This window comes from Rana temporaria, chromosome 3, assembly GCF_905171775.1.
Source record: "Rana temporaria chromosome 3, aRanTem1.1, whole genome shotgun sequence".
Classification (NCBI taxonomy): domain Eukaryota; kingdom Metazoa; phylum Chordata; class Amphibia; order Anura; family Ranidae; genus Rana; species Rana temporaria.
This window is the reverse complement of record NC_053491.1, coordinates 197,980,171-197,996,734: the sequence shown is the minus strand read 5'-3', so window position 1 is coordinate 197,996,734 and position 16,564 is coordinate 197,980,171. Positions and strand designations below refer to the sequence as shown.

The following is a 16,564-nucleotide window of genomic DNA, read 5'->3' as shown; positions in this document are numbered from 1 at the left end:
TGGATAGGCCCTTGGTGTAGAATAAAGGAGTGTGTATCTGGATGTGACACGGGGAGATGGACATAGTGGATAGGCCCTTGGTGTAGAATAAAGGAGTGTGTATCTGAATGTGACACGGGGGGAGATGGAGGTAGTAGATATGCCCTTGGTGTAGAATAAAGGAGTATGTATCTGGATGTGACACGGGGAGATGGAGGTAGTGGACGGGCCCTTGGTGTAGAATAAAGGAGTGTGTATCTGGATGTGACACGGGGAGATGGAGGTAGTAGATATGCCCTTGGTGTAGAATAAAGGAGTGTGTATCTGGATGTGACACGGGGGAGATGGAGGTAGTAGATATGCCCTTGGTGTAGAATAAAGGAGTGTGTATCTGGATGTGACACAGGGAGATGGAGGTAGTGGACATGCCAGGGCTCAAGTCCTGCGGGAACGCGTGGGAACGGAGTTCCTGCACTTTTTTCACAGCAGGAACTCAGTTCCCTTTGCAGGACTAGAGCAGCCGAGCCGCCCGGGCCAATCCTTCACTAAGCTGCGATGCCCAGCTCGAGTCACTGTCTGGGGCATGCGAATCTTAGTAATCCTTTATGTTACTGGCCGCTTCCTGTATATGGATTCATCGGGTAGTATGCGGGTATTCCGTCACTTCCTCAATGCCACAATGTCTCCTGGGAGCTTTTGTCATTGTTCCCAAGAGACATTGCGGAGGTCTGCCACGAGTTATCGCTAGATTTAGAAAGAACTTGCGGTTTAGTAATTACGCATATGAGCGTATCATTTTTTTTTTTTGTGGGGGAGTGAATCTTGGGTGGGAGTTCCCACACTTTTTTCCCCAGGACTTGACCCCTGGGACATGCCCTTGGTGTAGAATAAAGGAGTGTGTATCTGCATGTGACACGGGGGAGATGGAGGTAGTGGACAGGCCCTTGGTGTAGAATAAAGGAGTGTGTATCTGGATGTGACACGGGGGAGATGGAGGTAGTAGATATGCCCTTGGTGTAGAAAAAAGGAGTGTGTATCTGGATGTGACACAGGGGAGATGGAGGTAGTGGACAGGCCCTTGGTGTAGAATAAAGGAGTGTGTATCTGGATGTGACACGGGGGAGATGGAGGTAGTAGATATGCCCTTGGTGTAGAATAAAGGAGTGTGTATCTGGATGTGACACGGGGGAGATGGAGGTAGTAGATATGCCCTTGGTGTAGAATAAAGGAGTGTGTATCTGGATGTGACACGGGGGAGATGGAGGTAGTAGATATGCCCTTGGTGTAGAATAAAGGATTGTGTATCTGAATGTGACACGGGGAGATGGAGGTAGTGGACAGGCCCTTGGTGTAGAATAAAGGAGTGTGTATCTGGATGTGACACGGGGGAGATGGAGGTAGTGGACAGGCACTTGGTGTAGAATAAAGGAGTGTGGCCTGGATGTGACACGGGGGAGATGATGGTAGTAGACAGGCCCTTGGTGTAGAATAACGGATTGTGGCCTGGATGTGACACAGGGAGATGATGGTAGTAGACATGCCCTTGGTGTAGAATAAAGGAGGGTGTATTTGAATGTGACACGGGGGAGATGGAGGTAGTAGACATGCCCTTGGTGTAGAATAAAGGAGGGTGTATCTGGATGTGACACGGGGGAGATGGAGGTAGTAGATATGCCCTTGGTGTAGAATAAAGGAGGGTGTATCTGGATGTGACACGGGGGAGATGGAGGTAGTAGACATGCCCTTGGTGTAGAATAAAGGAGTGTGGCCTGGATGTGACACGGGGGAGATGCAGGTAGTGGACATGCCCTTGGTGTAGAATAAAGGATTGTGTATCTGAATGTGACACGGGGGAGATGGAGGTAGTAGATATGCCCTTGGTGTAGAATAAAGGAGTGTGTATCTGGATGTGACACGGGGGAGATGGAGGTAGTGGACAGGCCCTTGGTGTAGAATAAAGGAGTATGTATCTGGATGTGACACGGGGGAGATGGAGGTAGTGGACAGGCCCTTGGTGTAGAATAAAGGAGTGTGGCCTGGATGTGACACAGGGGAGATGCAGGTAGTGGACATGCCCTTGGTGTAGAATAAAGGATTGTGTATCTGAATGTGACACGGGGGAGATGGAGGTAGTAGATATGCCCTTGGTGTAGAATAAAGGAGTATGTATCTGGATGTGACACAGGGGAGATGGAGGTAGTGGACAGGCCCTTGGTGTAGAATAAAGGAGTATGTATCTGGATGTGACACGGGGGAGATGGAGGTAGTGGACAGGCCCTTGGTGTAGAATAAAGGAATGTGATGTTGCACATGTAACATGTTGCACATAGGCAGCCCATGCTCTTCAATGTTTTTGTTGCCCAAAAGAAGCTCCTGCTCCTTTTTGGGTAACAAGCTTAGCCTTAGCGCAATTGTTAATTGTGCATTTTGCCATGATTGCTTTATGATAGTGTTGCGGAACAATCATGCCAGAAAAGCACTGCGCTGATTTGGAATCGCAGTCATAGTTGCAGCAATTCTGTCCACGATTCCGAATCGTCTAATGTGTACGGGTCCATAACCATCTTATATGATTCTATTTAATTGTCCCTATGGATTCTATTTTCGCATCAGCTGATAGTTCATTGGTAGCTCATGCAGCTCTCAGACATCACTAACGAACCTATATTGTTTACAGAATGGAAAAAAATAGTTTCTTATTACACTTCTGACAATTTATATGAACAGTAGAACATCTTTGTAGCATGACAAAACCACTTTTGTTCAAATTTCACACAATGCAGCTCCTCGTTAGTATAGTGGTAAGTATCCCCGCCTGTCACGCGGGAGACCGGGGTTCGATTCCCCGACGGGGAGGCAAAGTTTTTCATCTACAACATAACGTTTTCTTTTTTTTTTTATGTTATAAAATGCGACCTGACACACGTGTAGCTTAGACTTCTTATATCAGCTGAATGTGTGAGCGCAGATGGTCTGTGTGTCGATCACAATAACATAGATCCACATACACACAAAGCATTTATAATTGTTGTTTCGGAGTATTCTGCCAGCTTGTAATTGAACTCACAAATTCAAAACAGATGCCCACAATCCACACAATAATAACTGTGCAGCTTGTGCTCTGACAGCCAAATAGTATGAGGTTGCCCTTATTAGCACCTAGTGAGCGGTTTTCAACAGTACAACCATCGCTATGAGCTAGGCAGCGAGTGTGATGATGTAAACAGCTCACACCCGCATAGAGAGAAAAGAATATATAACATAATAATATACTACTAATAATAAACCTATAATATATATATCTACAATATAAGATATAAAAGCGTATTTCACCACTTCTTTCTATCAACAGCAGAGTGGCGCAGCGGAAGCGTGCTGGGCCCATAACCCAGAGGTCGATGGATCGAAACCATCCTCTGCTATTTTTATTTTATTTGCATTTTTTTTAGCAGTTTTACAAAATAGATGACATTCATTTAATCATGCACTCCAATCTAGGTTTAAAGTCCATTCATAATTATGTTACAAGCATTCACAGTGAAGTACAATACATCATTTTTTCATCCAGACCAGCTTAAGTGACTACATTTAAAATATTGGGAACAATAAATGTTTTAGGGTCGCCATACTCCCATTATAAGTCGACCTGTACAATCTGCATACAGTTGATAAATTTGTTGTAAATAATAATAAAAAAAAAAAATGCAAATTCATGAAATGTGCACTTGGAACTGTAAGCTGAATGTAGGGTTTGTGGTGCAAATGAGCCTAAGGGCCCTTTTATGTAGTCTTGGTTTGCTCTGTTAGGCCCCTTTTACACTGGCGGAGTTCGCCAGTGGATCCGCCTGCTCAGCAGGGGGTCTATCTGCTGATCCCCACTGAGCAGGCGGATCCACTGGCGGATGCAACCCACTGTCCTCTATGTCTATGGGCTGTCGTATGGAAACAGACGGCCTGTCTGTTTTTAATAAGAATATCATCCGATCCGCCAGACGAATAGAGAACTGATCCCCATCCGTCTGTTTTTAGGAGACAGAATCATTGACATCTGCTGCTCCATAGAAAGCAGCAGATGATCTGATCGCGTCCACCGGAAAAAATGACAGTCCATCAGTGTGAACGTTTTTTTTTAGCTCCAGTTCACATGGGCATGATTTGACTTGCGATTTGACATGTCAAATCGCATGTGAAATCGCAGCCTGTTGCCGGTAACGGGACTGTCCCAATTGGTGCGACATCGACTTTGCAGCGTCACACCGATTTCCAAAAGTAGTTCCTGCACTACTTTTGTCAACTTCGGGGGCGATTTCAATAGACATCTGTGAACCCGCGCAGATGTCTTTCAAAGCGCCCCAAACTCGCAATGAAATGCGGGTTTGAAAGATCTGTAAGCAAATCCTTCACTCAATCACAGCTGAACATGGAATTGCCAATCCCACAAGTACCCCCTTCAACCAAATAATAACAAAAACACCAGAAATCGAAATTAAATAAAACAACAAAAGACAACCATCTTGGAAAAAATGTGGCCCTTTATTGGGGTAAAAGCATATAATTAAAATCTATAATGCAATTTGATTCCCACTGCACCATTTCGCAGTTCGCAATTTCTGAATTCAAAAAAGTGTATTTTTTCCAAACAATTGTGCTTGTAAGGCCGCTGGAAAAATACGGTGTTGACATAAAGTATTGTTACGACCGCCATTTTATTCTCTAGGGTGTCTGAAAAATATATATAATGTTTTGGGGGTTCTATGTAATTTTATAGCCCAAAAAAAATATTTTAACTTGCAAACACCAAGAAAAATAGGCCCGGTCCATAACTAGTTAATTTTTTAATTTTCAAAACAATTGTGACAATTTTTTTTACAATGTACAAAAACTGTGTTCTGCCAAATGTTGAGTCAAGGTGGGGGGGCGGAGACGAGGTGGGTGCCGTGGCTGCAGGAGAGGTGCTAGGGCCACATGAAATGACCTGGTGCAGGGGTCCTCAAACTATGGCCCTCCAGTTGTTCAGGAACTACAATTCCCATCATGCCTTGTCATGTCAGTGAATGTCTTGCAATGCCTCATGGGATGTGTAGTTCCGCAACAGATGGAGGGTGTAGTTTGAAGATCCCTGACCTGGTGTGTCAGATTCGGCCCCCGAGCCTTGTGTTTGATAAATATGTATTATAGTAAGTAAACAGTTTAAAAATAAAAATGTAGTAAGAATTGCAGTACACACATACAAAAAGACATGTAGACATGGCATTAAATAAGCAAATCCTCGTTAGTATAGTGGTCAGTATCCCCGCCTGTCACGCGGGAGACCGGGGTTCAATTCCCCGACGGGGAGGCATACATTTTTCCCCTCAAACTCAACAATGTTTTTTTTCTCAAACGTGGATTACGTGCACAGTACAGATCGCAATTCTTTAGGATGGGAGATTAACCCATAAGAGTTTCATTTCCCTGACGGCTCCATGTCAGCACAGCTGGGTACAGGCTCCGCCCACCTTACACCCACAGGACCTAAAGGGGAGTTCCAGCCAATTTGTATGTTTATTAAAAGTCAGCAGCTACAAAAAGTGTAGCTGCTGGCTTTTAATAAATAGACACTTACCTGCTCCAGCGCTCCAGCGACGCGCCGGCCGGGGCTCCGCTCCTCTCCCCCCCTCCCCGGCCGGCGTCTTCATTCTCAGTGTGGGCACCCGGCCGTGACAGCTTTCGGCTTCACGGCCGGGCACCCACTGCGCATGCGCGAGCGGCGCGGGCTGGCGCTGCGCCGTGTAATTGGCCAGGAGATCGCCTAGGACCTGTGACGTGTCCTAGGCGATCGCCTACAGCAGCCCCTTCCTGTAGGCGATTAAGCTTAGTCGCCTACAGGAAGGAGGAAGTGTCCCACTCTTCCTGAAGCCCCCACTCCCCCCCCAAAAAAATTACATGCCAAATGTGGCATGTAAGGGGGTGAGGAGTGGGATAAGCGGAAGTTCAAATTTGGGTGGAACTCCTCTTTAACTTGTATACATTTTTCACTCACCTTGGCCTCAGTGTTCTAAGGCCTCATTCACACTACGGGCCGTTCTGGTCCGTCTGTCACGGACCCGAGCGGCCGCTCCATGCATTCCTATGGAGCGTCGGATGTCAGCGGAGACATGTCCGCTGACATCCGACCCGATCCGCTAAAAACAGACGTATGTGGGCCACGTCCCCATCCGTCCATGCGGATCGGATCGGGTAAGATCTGATGAAAACAGACATGCTGTCCGTTTTCATCAGATCGCTCCATAGGACACAGTGGTGCCCGACAAGCCCCTCCCCGCTCAGTGAGCAGAGAGAGGAGCTTGTCATCCGTCGGCTCAGCGGAGATCTAAGGACTGATCTCCCGCTGAGCTGGCGGGAGCAGGCGGACTCCGTAGCAACGTGTGAATGAGGCCTAAAGGGCTGGCTGTCCGTCCATCCATGTGGATCAGGCTGGACGCAGTCCCTGGTGTCTCGTCTAAATGACCATAATTCAGGGAGCCCCGCGGCTGGTCTTTGGGGTGGCTTTATCATGGCTAAAAGCCATGTCTGGGGTCCGCAGGGTCCAAACAAGATGGACAGCAGTCATGGCAGAGTGCTCCCCTATGCATGCGCACCCGCGCTGTGCCAGTGTCGACAGTCGGATGACGGAGATTGGGTGAGCTAAATGCTATGTATCCAAATGTATGCTGCATTACTGGGTGAGCTTCCCCACTGGGGGTACTCTGCATAACAGATACACAAAGTAACACTTTGTCTGTTCACACATGGCAATAACCTGTTGATGGCTTCTCATGTTTACTTTACTGTTGTGCCATTATGCCAAACCCTCTCCAAAGACCAGCACTTCCACAGAAGGTAGAGGAGTCACGTGTGATGTCTACTGGAGCCAGCCATGGCTTGTTGAGATATGGCATATCCCTTTATTTTTCAGTGTGATCTTTTAGTTTCCTCCAAAAAAAAAAAAAATATATATATATATATATACATATATATATATAATTTTCTAAAAATAAAATAAAGGTGTCTACAATTCCCTTGGTTTGTGTACACTGCAGATGGTTGTAATTTTGTTACAAATTCCTACCTTTTTGTTGCTGTTCTGAACAGTGGCGGTTCGTCCATAGAGGGGGTCGGAGCGCCGCCCCCCCTGGCTCTTGCACCGCCACTGAAATACATAGATTCATGCATTGCATGAATCTATGTATTTTCGCCGCTGCCGCCCACTATTCAGATGGACGGATGGTGAGTGCCGGCCACCTGAATAACGGCAGCTGGTTGGCTGTGTGGAAGTGCCTATCAGAGCCAGCGGCTTTCCAAGTACAGCCCTCAGGCTGTTGTCGGCTTCCGAATGCTTATCTAAGGGACGTACCGGCGGTGCGTTCCTTGGATAAGACTGACAGGAGTCTCAACCAATCAGGTTCACCGGTTCTGGTTACCGGTTACCTGATTGGCTGAAGCCCCATCGAGGGCGGGAGAAGACATCGAGGGACGTGGAAGGAGGATGGAAGTGGCGGGCGGGGGGAGGGGCATTTTACAGGGCACAGTAGCGACAATGGGCACAGTGGAGACAATTAAAGGGCACAGTGGCATCAATTGGCACAGTGGCGACAATTAAAGGGCACAGTGGTGACAATTGATGGCACAGTGGCTGCGTTTGATGGCATGCCACAGTGGCTGCGTTTTGATGGCATGGCACAGTGGCTGCGTTTGATGGCACAGTGGCTGCGTTTGATGGCATGGCACAGTGGTGACAATTGATGGCACAGTGGCTGTGTTTGATGGCATGGCACAGTGGTGAAAATTGATGGCACAGTGGCTGTATTTGATGGCATGGTACAGTGACTGCGTTTGATGGCATGGCACAGTGGTGACAATTGATGGCACAGTGGCTGCGTTTGATGGCATGGCACAGTGACTGCATTTGATGGCAGTATGTATCCCTGGTGGGATTGGCCATATACATGACCTTACCATCAGAAGATGTGACCTTCAAGGACAAACGCTATCACAGCATTTTTTCCTAAATCGCAGAAGGTGAAAGCCTAAATGTAATAGTGGCCAGTTTGGGCTTCCTGCCTCAAGATGAAGGTCTACTGAATTAAAGAAAACCGAAAACTCAAGAGTAATTTTCCACGTTCACTCTCACGCCAGAGAGCTTAGCTTCTGCGTTTTCTGTCTGGGAGTCCAGGAAAGACATGGAAACCAATACATACCAAGAAGGAAAAAAACGTAAGTGGGGGTAGTGGCGCTGCCTAACCGGGACACAATAGCCACGGGTACCTGCAAAGGGTTAACCGTGCTGTGTCTCACAATGCAAATTAATAGTGAAACACAGCAAGTGATCTTGAGGTGAATACAGGTGCTCTTGAAGTATTAGCGGTGCTCCCGGGACCCATTTTTTGATATATCTTTGCTTTATATACTTCGACGAACGACCGCTGTTTCGTAGTCAGCTAGTCTAGCTATCGGACGATTTTCTAATCGTGTATTTCACTCTTAACGAGCTCCATTCAGTTAAGTAGTAATAGTTACAAAACACTGAGGCTGAGGTGAGTGAAAAATGTATACGAGTTAAAGCAGGAGTTCACCCGAAAAACATTTTGTAAACATTAGATTGAGCCTAATTAAGGGGAGCAGAAACGGGTATTTTTTTAAAAATCAATGCCGTACTTACCGTTTTAGAGATAGATGTTCTCCCGCCGCTTCTGGGTATGATCTTCGGGACTGGGCGTTCCTATTTGATTGACAGCCTTCCGACGGTCGCATACAGCGCGTCACCAGTTGCCGAAAGAAGCCGAACGTCAGTGCGGCTCTATACGGCGCCTGCGCACCGACGTTCAGCTACTTTCGGAAAATCATGACGCGCTGTATGCGACGGTCGGAAAGCTGTCAATCAAATAGGAACTCCCAGTCCCGCAGCCCATACCCGGAAGCGGCGGGAGAACATCTATCTCAAAAACGGTAAGTACAGCATTGATTTTAAAAAAAATACCCGTTTCTGCTCCCCTTAAATAGCCTCAATCTAATGTTACAAATTTATTTTTTGGGTGAACCTCCACTTTAAGGAGTTAAGTCCTGTGGTCGTGGGGTGGGCGGAGCCTGTACCCAGCTGTGCTGACACGGAGGAAAGGAAAATGACGGTAAGTATTTGAAATACATTTTCCGTTTTATTTCATGTACCTCCTTGCTTTAGACTTACTATATATCAGAGTGAAAAAAAAAAGAAACTTGGATGCCTGGAGCATTCAAGCAACTCCTCGTTAGTATAGTGGTAAGTATCTTGCAACTTGCAAACACCAAGAAAAATAGGCCCGGTCCATAACTAGTTATTTTTTTAATTTTCAAAAAAATTGTGACAATTTTTTTTACAATGTACAAAAACTGTGTTCTGCCAAATGTTGAGTCAAGGTGGGGGGGCGGAGACGAGGTAGGTGCCGTGGCTGCAGGAGGTGCTAGGGCCACATGAAATGACCTGGTGTAGGGGTCCTCAAACTATGGCCCTCCAGTTGTTCAGGAACTACAATTCCCATCATGCCTTGTCATGTCAGTGAATGTCTTGCAATGCCTCATGGGATGTGTAGTTCCGCAACAGATGGAGGGTGTAGTTTGAAGATCCCTGACATGGTGGGTCAGATTCGGCCCCCGGGCCTTGTGTTTGACAAATATGTATTATAGTAAGTAAACAGTTTAAAAATAAAAATGTAGTAAGAACTGCAATACACACATACAAAAAGACATGTAGACACAGCATTACATAAGCAAATCCTCGTTAGTATAGTGGTCAGTATCCCCGCCTGTCACGCGGGAGACCGGGGTTCAATTCCCCGACGGGGAGGCATACATTTTTCCCCTCAAACTCAACAATATTTTTTTTTTTCAAAAGTGGATTACGTGCACAGTACAGATCGCAATTCTTTAGGATGGGAAATTAACCCATAAGAATTTCTAAGAATATTAAAGTGACTACACATATAGACAGAAAGCAATCCTTATATTGATATTATGGAGTAGGATGCCTCTTGTTTATAACTGTACAGCAGAGTGGCGCAGCGGAAGCGTGCTGGGCCCATAACCCAGAGGTCGATGGATCGAAACCATCCTCTGCTAGGTACTTTTTTGATTTTGATTTTTTCTCCTGAATCATTTTAATGATATGGTAATGACAGAATGCCATTTGCCTATGAACGAAACACCATTATAACTGGTTTGTAACACTTTAATGGCATGAAATATATTATTCAAGCACTGTTCCTCCTGCATTGCAGCTGAGCATACTGAGACACTTGAGATATAAGCTAAAACTCAAGAATCTGCACTTTGTGGTGGCAATTTTTCGGGGCATGCGATAAGGGAGATACATTTTGTAACTGCCATTGCTGACTTTGAGGCTCAGGCTCTAAGGATTTTTCATCTTTGTTTTCACTGGTTAACCACTTCAGCCCCAAGCCTCTTTCTGAGATTGGTGAGGTGCTTACAAGTTCAAAACCTTTTTTTTTTTTTTTGCTATAAAATTTTCTAACCCTAGAAAATAAAATGGCGGTCGTTGCTATAATTTGTGTCACACTGTATTTGCCGTGCGGTCTTACAAGCACACTATTTTGGTAAAAAATTTACTTTTTTTAAATAAAAATTAAGACAACAGTAAGAGCCCTTTCACACTGGTGCGTTTTTGCGGTAAAAATAGCTCTATTAAAACGCTCATAAAATGCTCCCCATGCATCTCAATGGACCCCTTCACACCGAGGCATTGCGCTGGAGGAGCGTTGAGAAAAGTCCTGCAAGCAGCATCTTTGGAGCAGCTTTTGAGCGCTGAAAAAACGCTCCAAAAACGCCCCTCTCCATTGAAATGAATTGAAAATGCTGTAAAAACGCCTAAAAAAACGCCCATAATCCGCCCTGAGCTGTAGAAAAGTCACATGATCTCACAAAAAATTAAACATGCAAGCAGAAAAGAGAACATCTACAACAATAGGAAAAAAATTGTGAGAAGATCAAAATGCCCCAAAAAATGATCTATCCCATAAAAATGAGGTTTTGAGCCCTGGTTCACACTGGGTACGATTTGGAACGATTTGAGATGCGATTTGACATGTCAAATCACATCTCAAATCGGCGGCATTTGCCGGCAATTGTCGGCAATGGCACTGTCCTAATCAGTGCGACGCCGCATCTGCGATTTCAAAAAGTAGTTCCTGTACTACTTTTTGCGATTTCGGGCCGCGATTTACATTAAATTGCGGCCGAAATCGCGGCCGCGAAATCGCGGTAAAATCGCGCACTTTACCGCGATTTTGAATTCGCAGCAGTGTGAACCTAGGTTGAAGTAACAACACACTACTGGATTTACTTTACAATACATTGCTTGTTTTACAAGATCCCTAACCCTAATCCCTCTCCCAATAGTCCCAAATCCCTAACCCTAATCCCACATCCACTAGTCCCAAATCCCTAACCCTAATCCCACTTTCACTAGTCCCAAATCCCTAATCCCGCTTTCACTAGTTCCAAATCACTAACCCTAACCCTAATCTCACTCCCAATAGTTCCAAATCCCTAACCCTAACCCTAATCCCGCTTTCACTAGTCCCAAATCCCTAACCCTAACCTCGCTCCCAATAATCCCAAATCCCTAACCCTAACCCTAATCCCACTCCCAATAGTCCTGAATCCCTAACCCCGGTCCCAATAGTCCCAATTCACTAACCCTAATCCCACGTCCACTAGTCCCAAATCCCTAACCCTAACCCCACTTCCACTAGTCCCAAATCCCTAACCCTAATCCCACTTTCACTAGTCCCAAATCCCTAATCCCGCTTTCACTAGTTCCAAATCACTAACCCTAACCCTAATCTCACTCCCAATAGTTCCAAATCCCTAACCCTAACCCTAATCCCGCTTTCACTAGTCCCAAATCCCTAACCCTAACCTCGCTCCCAATAATCCCAAATCCCTAACCCTAACCCTAATCCCACTCCCAATAGTCCTGAATCCCTAACCCCGGTCCCAATAGTCCCAAATCCCTAACCCTAATCCCGCTTCCACTAGTCCCAAATCCCTAACCCTAACCCTAATCTCATTCCTAATAGTCCAAAATCCCTAATCCTAACCCTAATCTCACTCCCAATAGTCCCAAATCCCTAACTCTAATCTCACTCCCAATAGTCCAAAATCCCTAACCCTAATCTCACTCCCAATAGTCCCAAATCCCTAACCCTAATCCCGCTTCCACTAGTCCCAAATCCCTAACCCTAATCTCACTCCCAATAGTCCAAAATCCCTAACCCTAATATCACTCCCAATAGTCCCAAATCCCTAACTCTAATCCCGCTTCCACTAGTGCCAAATCCCTAACCAGTGTTACAGTAATTTTACCGCGAATGCGGTAAAAACGCGGTAAAATCACTGTTTTACCGCTTTTTTAACGCTCCGCTATAGGCGTTTCCAGTGTGAAAGGTCTCTAAAGTTAGCCCAACTTTTTTACATATATATTGTAAACTATGAGTAAATTGATTTGCAACATGGCACGCTTCAAAGTTGCCCCCGCTCATGGAATGGCGACAAACTTTTACCCTTAAAAATCTCCATAGGCAAAGTTTAAAAAAAATCTATAGGTTACCAGTTTTGAGTTAGAGGAGGCCAGGGCTAAAATTGTTGCTCTCGCTCTAGCGATCACAGCGATACCTCACATGTGTGGTTTGAACACCATTTTCATATGCAGCCGCTATTCACGTATGTGGTCGCTTCTGCACGCGAGCTCGAAGGACGGAGTCTCGTTTAATTATTTTTTATTATTAATTACTTTACCATTTTTTATTTTTACACTGTGCTTTTAAAAAAAATATAGGATTTTTTGTACTCACCGTAAAATCCTTTCCTCTGAAGTCCATGGAAGGACACAGCTTCCTTATACTCTTGACTGTAGGGTTATGTTCCGTCTATCAGGAGAGGACTAGGCAGACATGTTATTGGTTAAAACATGTAGGTCAGGATTCAGATAGAGATACGACGGCGTATCTCCTGATACGCCGTCGTATCTCTGAGTTCCGTCGGTCGGATCTATGTGGCTGATTCATAGAATCAGGTTCCGCATAGATCTCCCTAAGATCCGACAGGTGTAAGTGACTTACACCGTCGGATCTTAGGCTGCAATTCCAGGCAATACACTGACCTACCTGACAAGGGCCGGTGCTAGCCTATTTATTCCCTAGGCAAGACCAGCTAATTGGGGAGGAGGGGAGAGGGGGTGCTGAGAGAGAGAGAGGGACTGAGAGGGCGGCTGAGAGAGAGGGAGGCTGTGAGAAGAGGGGTTGAGAGAGTGGGGGTTGAGAGAGGGTGGCTGTGAGAAGAGGGGTTGAGAGAGTGGGGGTTGAGAGAGGGAGGGCTGGCTAAGAATGGAGGGAAGGCTAAGAGAGGAAGGAGGGCTAAGAGAGGGGGCTGAGAGAGATGGGGGACAGAGAGGGGGGCTGGGAGAGAGAGGTAAGAGGGAGGACTGAGAGAGAGAGGTAGGAGGGGGGCAGAGAGAGAGAGAGGTAGGATGGAGGGCTGAGAGAGATAGGCGGGAGGGCTGAGAGAGAGAGGTAGGAGGGAGGGCTGAGAGAGACAGAAGGGTAGGAGGGAGGGCTAAGAGAAAGAGGTAGGAGGGAGGGCTAAGAGAGCAAGAGGTATGAGGGGGGCAGAGAGAGAGAGAGAGAGGTAGGAGGGAGGGCTGAGAGAGAGGTAGGAGGGAGGGCTGAGAGAGATAGGAGGGAGGGCTGAGAGAGATAGGAGGGAGGGCCAAGAGAGAGAGGTAGGGAGAGCTGAGAGAGAGACAGGGGTAGGAGGTAGTGACGGCTGAGAGAGTAATGTAGGAGGGGGGCTGAGAGAGAGCAAGAGGTAGGGGGGGGGGCTGAGAGAGAAGGGTAGGAGGGAGGGCTGAGAGAGAGAGGTAGGAGGGAGGGCTGAGAGAGAGCAAGAGGTAGGAGGGGAGCTGAGAGAGAGAGAGGTAGGAGGGAGGGCTGAGAGAGAGAGAGGAAGGAGGGAGGGCTGAGAGAGAGAGGTAGGAGGGAGGGCTGAGTGAGAGGGGGGGACAGAGAGAGAGAGGTAGGAGGGAGGGCTGAGAGAGAGAGAGAGAGAGAGGGGTAGGTGGGAGGGCTGAAAGAGAGAGGTAGGAGGGAGGGCTGAGAGAGAGAGAGGTAGGAGGGCTGAGGGAGAGACAGGTAGGGGGGAGGGCTGAGAGAGAGAGGTAGGAGGGAGAGCTGAGAGAGAGAGGGGGGGGCTTAGAGAGAGAGAGGAGGGGCCGAGAGCTAGGGCCACATGAAATGACCTGGTGCAGGGGTCCTCAAACTATGGCCCTCCAGTTGTTCAGGAACTACAATTCCCATCATGCCTTGTCATGTCAGTGAATGTCTTGCAATGCCTCATGGGATGTGTAGTTCCGCAACAGATGGAGGGTGTAGTTTGAAGATCCCTGACATGGTGGGTCAGATTCGGCCCCCGGGCCTTGTGTTTGACAAATATGTATTATAGTAAGTAAACAGTTTAAAAATAAAAATGTAGTAAGAACTGCAATACACACATACAAAAAGACATGTAGACACAGCATTACATAAGCAAATCCTCGTTAGTATAGTGGTCAGTATCCCCGCCTGTCACGCGGGAGACCGGGGTTCAATTCCCCGACGGGGAGGCATATATTTTTCCCCTCTGATCTTAAAGGGGGGGTTTCTGAAGTGCCGAGAGCAACAGATTTAAATCCCACGAAGGGAGTGGTGGTCGAACTGGAGGAGCCACATGTCGAACCCCTTGAACAAAAGTGCTCACTAGTCAGTGAGTCACCAAGGGTCGTTGAAAGAAAACAGCCAAGGCTGAAATCTGCCCCTTAATGGTGCAAGTTTCTGATCCACGCCACGCTGCAAAAAACAGCCGGATCCTAGAAACTGAATATGTACGTGGATGCCACCCCCATCTCTTCGCACATAGAGATGTAAGCCTTCCATGTGCGATGGTAAATCTTCAGAGAAGAAGACTTCCGTGCTCTCAGCAGGGTGGAAATTACCGAATCCATGCCGTTAAAACAAGTGACTGTAAAGCAGGATGAAGAATGGGACCCGCTCTGTGAATCAGACAAGGAAGCAGTTTTAGTGGGGGAAAGGCATAAATCAGCCGATACTGTCCCCATGGGGCTACCAACGAATTGGTGGCGTCCGCCCAAGGATCTTTTGACCTGGCCACGAACCTCAACACCTTTCGATTAAGTCGAGAAGCCAAGATATCTGCGTCTGGCTCGCCCTATCACAGACCAAGGAGGTGAAATACATCCGGGTGTACTGACCATTCTCCTTCGTCCAGCATCTGGCGACTGAAGTAGTCCGCTTGCCAGTTGTCTACACCCGGAATGTATACGGCCGATAGAACTGGTACGCTCCTCTCTGCCCACCGCAAGATGTGAGTGACCTCTGAAGCTGCTGCCGCGCTTCTTGTTCCTCCTTGATGGTTGGCATACACAACCGCCGTGGCGTTGTCCGACTGTATCCTGATTGGACGCCCCTGTAGCCTCTGTGACCATGTGGAGAGGCACTGCCTGATCGCCCAGAGTTCCAGTACATTGATCGGCAGGCGAGATTCTTCCTCTCAGAAGCAGATCGTTCAAGTAGCCAATGATGGCGATTCCTCTCCAGGGCTGGTGCAAGGATTTTTGACACCCTAGGCGAAACCTCATTTTGCTGCCCCCCACTTTAGCTCTGCCCCTGACTCCACCCCCTTTGCCCTTGTAACACATGTGACTTGACACATACACTGACCTACCTGACAAGGGCCGGTGCTAGCCTATTTATTCCCTAGGCAAGACCAGCTAATTGGGGAGGAGGGGAGAGGGGGTGCTGAGAGAGAAAGAGAGGGACTGAGAGGGCGGCTGAGAGAGAGGGAGGCTGTGAGAAGAGGGGTTGAGAGAGTGGGGGTTGAGAGAGGGTGGCTGTGAGAAGAGGGGTTGAGAGAGTGGGGGTTGAGAGAGGGAGGGCTGGCTAAGAATGGAGGGAAGGCTAAGAGAGGAAGGAGGGCTAAGAGAGGGGTCTGAGAGAGATGGGGGACAGAGAGGGGGGCTGGGAGAGAGAGGTAAGAGGGAGGACTGAGAGAGAGAGGTAGGAGGGGGGCTGAGAGAGAGGTAGGAGGGAGGGCTGAGAGAGACAGAAGGGTAGGAGGGAGGGCTAAGAGAGCAAGAGGTATGAGGGGGGCAGAGAGAGAGAGGTAGGAGGGAGGGCTGAGAGAGAGGTAGGAGGGAGGGCTGAGAGAGATAGGAGGGAGGGCTGAGAGAGATAGGAGGGAGGGCCAAGAGAGAGAGGTAGGGAGAGCTGAGAGAGAGACAGGGGTAGGAGGTAGTGACGGCTGAGAGAGTAATGTAGGAGGGGGGGCTGAGAGAGAGCAAGAGGTAGGAGGGGGGGGCTGAGAGAGAAGGGTAGGAGGGAGGGCTGAGAGAGAGAGGTCTGAGGGAGGGCTGAGAGAGAGCAAGAGGTAGGAGGGGAGCTGAGAGAGAGAGAGAGGTAGGAGGGAGGGCTGAGAGAGAGAGAGAGGAAGGAGGGAGGGCTGAGAGAGAGAGGTAGGAGGG

General features: G+C 47.6%; 6 non-coding genes across 6 annotated transcripts; all 6 read left to right on the top strand.

Annotated features, from left to right (window-relative positions):
* The first annotated feature begins 2,763 nt into the window (after positions 1 to 2,763).
* TRNAD-GUC lies at positions 2,764 to 2,835 on the top strand. Its single transcript has one exon. It is a non-coding gene; the product is annotated as a tRNA-Asp (tRNA).
* A 494-nt stretch (positions 2,836 to 3,329) lies between these two features.
* TRNAM-CAU lies at positions 3,330 to 3,401 on the top strand. Its single transcript has one exon. It is a non-coding gene; the product is annotated as a tRNA-Met (tRNA).
* A 1,844-nt stretch (positions 3,402 to 5,245) lies between these two features.
* On the top strand, positions 5,246 to 5,317 carry TRNAD-GUC. Its single transcript has one exon. It is a non-coding gene; the product is annotated as a tRNA-Asp (tRNA).
* Positions 5,318 to 9,748: 4,431 nt separating this feature from the next.
* Positions 9,749 to 9,820, top strand: TRNAD-GUC. The gene has a single exon. It is a non-coding gene; the product is annotated as a tRNA-Asp (tRNA).
* Positions 9,821 to 10,020: 200 nt separating this feature from the next.
* On the top strand, positions 10,021 to 10,092 carry TRNAM-CAU. The gene has a single exon. It is a non-coding gene; the product is annotated as a tRNA-Met (tRNA).
* A 4,486-nt stretch (positions 10,093 to 14,578) lies between these two features.
* TRNAD-GUC lies at positions 14,579 to 14,650 on the top strand. Its single transcript has one exon. It is a non-coding gene; the product is annotated as a tRNA-Asp (tRNA).
* Positions 14,651 to 16,564: the final 1,914 nt, after the last annotated feature.